The sequence below is a fragment of the Corvus brachyrhynchos genome, unplaced genomic scaffold (assembly GCF_000691975.1).
Source record: "Corvus brachyrhynchos isolate BGI_N302 unplaced genomic scaffold, ASM69197v1 scaffold152, whole genome shotgun sequence".
Taxonomy (NCBI): Eukaryota; Metazoa; Chordata; class Aves; order Passeriformes; family Corvidae; genus Corvus; species Corvus brachyrhynchos.
This window is the reverse complement of record NW_008237447.1, coordinates 1906710-1912233: the sequence shown is the minus strand read 5'-3', so window position 1 is coordinate 1912233 and position 5524 is coordinate 1906710. Positions and strand designations below refer to the sequence as shown.

General features: G+C 50.5%; 1 long non-coding RNA gene across 1 annotated transcript in view; it reads right to left on the bottom strand.

Moving 5' to 3' along the window:
- Window positions 1–5524, bottom strand: part of LOC108446044 — a 39165-nt gene that overhangs the window by 19925 nt on the left and 13716 nt on the right. The window contains exon 2 of the long non-coding RNA XR_001861152.1: window positions 78–186. This is a non-coding gene — a long non-coding RNA (uncharacterized LOC108446044). The remainder of the gene's footprint in view (window positions 1–77; window positions 187–5524) is intronic.

Here is a 5524-nt window from a genome sequence, read left to right as displayed (position 1 = left end):
AAGAGGAGTGAGACCAAGACACAGAGATACCCATTAGTCCTGGTAGTACAAAATGAAGAAGTAGTGAGTTTTGTTACCTTGATGTTCTCACACAGCTCTGTACCCCTCCAAAGGAGACCCCAGTATCCAGAACATGAGGAACAGCACGTGAAGCAGAGGTGGCCAACTGGGCATCACTTCATGAATCTGTGTGGGAAGTAAGCAGAGTACAGACTGCAGGTGTCCACTGAGGCCAGAGGCGTTGCATTTCTCCAGCATAGAAAGACTTTTTTATGAACATATTTTTCCTCAGTCTCACTCTAAGAAACAACAGATCCGATTATTGCTGAAGCTTCTGTTTAAAGGAAAAAAGATAAATCAGCCTGGGGCAGACACTTGGCATTGAAATATTCAGCTGCAATGCTTGGGGTCTGGCAGTACAATAAGCAGCTGAGAGGAAGGCCTCAGTCAGCAGTGTCTGACTGGTGTTAGTGGAGGCACCCCCAGACCTGCCCAGAGGAGCAGCTTGGTGCCACCAGGACTGTGTGGACACCACAAGCCCAGAGGCTCACTGGCTCTTCCATGCCCCTTGGCTGAAACCAGAGCTCTCAGAGTCAGTGTTGCTTTCCAGAATAATGGCATTTCCAGCAACAGGGCTGGGAGGGGGCAGAGGTCTGGCATTGATTGGGAGGTAAGAGCTGCTTATTGAATTAAGGCTGTTTCCTGGAGTAGTTTGCTCCAGCGATCCCTGCCCATGAGCTAGCTCTCCATAATGGACCTGTCCTATGGCAAGGGCCTCCCACCAAGAACCTCTCAGCTCCAGGCACAGCCACCAGGATCTGAATTTCCAGAGTGTGAACTGAGCTGAAATAGGGAAGCCTGCCCAAAACAGACTTTAGAGCAGCTCAGCAGAGCACGCTGCCCCAGCATACCGGGGTCAAGGATGCTGCGCACAGCTGTGGCAGCCCGGGAGCACTGCTCTCATCCCTGTCTCCTGGGCATGCAGGAGCTGGGGGAGAGCCAGGAGGGTGCTTGTGCATGCCCAGAGGCAGCCAAGCTCAGCAGTCTCTGCTGCTGGGGGCAGGAATGGCTGAGCCCTTTTGGAAAGATTTCTGAGGCAGGATGCTGCTTTGTTTTCTTCATAATCCACATGTGGTTGTGACTCAGAGTCATGCCTGGTCTCCCTTTTGGCAGGTGTGTGGTCAAAGCTTGGAGATCAAGAGCTTCACTCAGCCACTGCTGTGTTTGGGGGAGTTCTTCCTCTACTCAGCAGAGGTGGGAAAGCCAGGAGGGCAGTACATGCCCAGGAACTCACCTGGATTGCTGCCTCCTGAGCCAAAGCCTCCAACCACATGTCTACAACACAACTGTCTCTCTACACATGCTGCATCTGGATGAGGCAGGATGTCAAGGAGGTCAAGTGAGACAACAGGCGAAGCCAGCCCTGGTGCTTCTTTTTTTTCCCCTTTTGGAAGCAGGATCAGGACCTTTCCCTCCAAATCTAGCCTGCACAAGTGTGACAAATCTCCCTCTTTCACCCAAACTTCAAAAAAAGGAAAAAAATAAAGAAAAAAAAAATAGCCCTCCATACCAACTGTAACACTTTGTTTTGGTAGAAATCAAAATAATTTGCAGCTGAAGTTGCAATTTTCTGTGAATAAATACATTCCACTTCCCTGCATCCTACCAAAGATCTGTTATGATCTATCCAGGACTTCTGATGTGAGGATTTGCAGACGTGTTTCCCTGTTGAAAAGCAAATGAAAGTCATGAGTTCTGGCCACAGAGTTTCACACTCTTATGAGCAGTGTACACCTCAGGTCTCCAGGTTTTGAAAAGCTGAAGGCAAAAGCTCAAAACCTCTGTAAAAGCAAGGCTGTCTAGACTAGGTGAGTAGAAGAAGGAGGCTGGAGCCTTTAGGGAGAGAGAAAGAGTTGATGGAGAGCTTTCCAGCTCTCCTCACAGATGGAGAGGAGTAGAGCAAAGAATAGAGGCTGTAGGTAGGTGATTAGGATCTGACATCAGCCCATGTCCTCTCCACTTCAGCTGGACAACAAATAAGGTGCACCAGCAAAGGAGGGCTGCCTAAAACATCAGCACAAGGCTTGCTTCCAACAGTGGGACAAGCCAGCTGTTTCAGGTCCTTGCCTCTCTCCTTGGAAGGACACGGGAGAGGACAAAGACAGCACTGGAGAAAGCGCAGGCAGGAGCAGCTGTTTAACCATGTGCTTTGATATTGTGTCACCAAGGAGATGTCTGCCTCCAAGCCCTGGGCTTGCTGTCAGGAATGCGCTGGGGAGGAAGGTAGCCAGACCTTGTCCAGACGTCCTGAGGTGCAGGGCAGGTGAGAATGTTGCCAAGTCATGACAGGGTGTTAATTAACAGTAGTAATGAAGGTGGCAGCACTAACACCCACTGCTCAGAGCGGATGGCATCACTCAGCTCGTGGGACAGCTCCCTCAGTCCACCCAGAGTGCTCCCATCTGAGCAGAGGGACAGGTAATGTCCCCTTCGACCATGGTAAAGGAGTGCATGAAAGATCCACAGAGGTCTCACAGCCAGCAGAGCTGCCAATTCTCCACATTTCCTAAGACCTTTCATATGAGCCAAAATTCACCTCTATAATCTGACCCCGAAAACTGTTGTTCCCTCTCTTCCTTCACACAGCTATGCAGCTGCCTGCCCTCCTGGAGGCAAGCAGGTTTCTGTGCCAGAGCTGCCTCCTGCTCCTTCTGGACCTTGCATGATGGAGTGAGAGTTCAGGGCTGGAAAACCTGTGCTCGAACCAACCATTTGTGCTGTACCTCTGTTTCTCCATGCAGGGGTAATATTTACATCCCTTTGTGAAACTTGCAGACCCTCTAGAAGAAGTCGTGCTGCACAGGGCTGAGACATTAAAATAAATAGGTAAGGAGAACAGTGAACTAGCCTGGAGAAATGTTGACATTCCCAAGTGCTCATTCAGACAAAGGAACACCTCCTGCCAACAGCTAGCACAGCCCTTCTCCCAGGTGAGGGAAGTGCCAACCAGCCAGGTGGCTGCACAGAGCAAAACCGAGGCAGATGCTCCAGCTGTGGGCTCCAGGGACCACCTGCATGTGCCCACTGCAAGTGTGGCTGGCTATTTTGGGGAGATACACCCCTTCCCTTGCAGGGTGACCCTCACTGCGGGCCAGGCAGGCGCTGCAGCAGCAGCCTGTGTGCACAGACATGCACAGCCTGCTCTCCAGCTGTGAGGGATCACCCTGGGCTCCTCGTTACCTCCACAGGCCAGGCTCTCCCAGCATGGATGCTGTCGCTATCTGTTTCCCTACCAAGATGGACAGGAGCTGCATGGCTCTGATGTGGCAGCTCTTGGACCTGCTTCCCCACAGAACTGAGCCGGGAATGAGGTGTAGGGAGCCCCACAATGCCAGGGGCTGATGCTGGTGAAATGCTTGGTGCTGTGGGAACAGCCTCTTTATTAATGAGGGAGTGAGCTGCCCCACGCAAACCTGTCTGCATCACATGGACACCCCTCCCTGCAGAGACAGCTGCCTGTGCATCCCCTTGCCATGTCATTGTCCTCCTCTTCTCTGGGCCCATGGCAGCCCACAAAGAATCTGTCAGACAGCTGGGGCCAGCACCCACCTCAACTCATTACTCATTTTCCCATCAAAACCAAGAGGACCAGCTTGGTAACTGGAAAGGCCAAGTTCCCAGTCCACACTGGTTTTTCCATGTGACCTGCCCTGCTCTTTCTCACAGGGATGGAGGTCCCACATCCAGCCCTTTTTGAACAGCTCATCTCTCATCAGGTTCTGGGTGGTGCAGCCAGCAGCCACCAGGTGCCCCTCTGGCAGTGGGGCAGCTCCCCGTGGCTCTCCTCAGGCAGACACTGCTGGAGACGCAGGGACCCGCTGTCCCCAGAGTGGATCAGCCCCGCTAGTCCTTCAGCATGGATGTGCTTCCTTGCTCAGTGCCGGGCCAGCTGTGTGCCCTCCAGATCAGGGAGCAGCAGGTTCCCACTGCTCTTATCCCTGCACGACTCCAACTCTACACTTCAGCGCTAGGACCCTCCACAACCCTCCCTGACAAAGAAACACAGCTCTTGGCAGGCCCTTGTTATTTCAGCTAAGGCTCATCAACCATCCTTCTGTCACTAAATGCCTTATTATGTGCAATTAATGGACTGACTGAGAGCAGCTACAAAGTCCTTCTCCCCGTGAACCCACGGAGGCAGCTGGGTTACTTCTAGTGACTTTCTAATGCTGCCAGCTTCATTACTAAATGCAGCTGTGCAAGGGGAGAGAGGGAGGGAAGATGAAGCAAACGAGAGAGCTCCAATCCAGCAGTCCTGCCTTTCAAACACCCGCAGGCAGCGTGGCAAAGAGCTGCCTGCCATCCCCGGGGCCGGCACGTCCCTTTGAGGGGCACTCAAACGCCGGTCACCATCCACAATTACTCAGAGGCAGTCGCTGGCTCCAGCCCTGCCCCACACAGATAGGTCTTTACTGCCATCTTTAACTTTTTTTCATTATTATTAATAATACAACAAGAGGAAAGGGAGATAAGAGCAAACTGACAGTGTAGGCTGAAACAGCTAATTTGACTGTAGCCAAACTGCACTCAGATGTGCAAAGCAAGAGAATAATTTCCACTCTCTGATCTCTCAAAGATCATCCTCTTAGATGTCACGATTACATTGGAAAACAGTCTGATGGTACTTGAAGTCAGTTTCCCTTGACAATTAACCTATATGTGCACACCCTTCAAGACTTCTTGCTGCAATAACAGATGTGTGTTTTGAACCACTACTACAGTCCCCACATACACGGCTGAAAGCAAAAACCAGGTAGCAGAGGGCTCCAAAGCCAGTCCCAGACAAAAGGACACTGGTCTCATTGGAGCGTGGCACTGAATTAATCTGCCTTTCTGCCTTTAGTAATGCCTTGTTACCAAAAATAAGAGAGTTACAGCTGGCATTTATGCAATCAATTCTTCCACTGTGCTAAGGCAGTTCCTAAGGACTGGGTGATAAGGAATTTGATGTAGCTTATTTAAGACAACAACAACAAAAAAAAAAGGCAAAAATCAGCATTTCATGAGTTTCACATCCCTCTGCCTTATTTGCTCTGTGCAGAAACTATGGTGCCCTTTTACCAAAGGATATCTGATTGTTTTAGGGTTTTTTTGAGGCTGGGAAGTACAAAAGAAGTAGATACTTAAATTCTGGGGCCAAATTCATCATGGAGTGAAACGGGCCTAAGCGCTTTGAAGCAAAGGGCGAGGCAATTGCTTAGATTAATCCTAATGACCCAAGCCAGAACTCATGGACAAACCCTTGCAGGGTTTTCAGCTCTCGAGCAAATGTAGCCCAAGCAGCTCTTACACTTTGGAAAGCAAAATGAAACCCCAAGGATTTGCCTTAAAACAAATTACATCCATCCTAAGAGTAAAACACCCTGCTTTGAATACTAAGAGAGGACTGAGCAGCCTGTCACGGTTACAGCTCTGGGGGACACGAGCAGGCTGAGCTTAGACTAAAGACCTCAAAGTAGGGAAA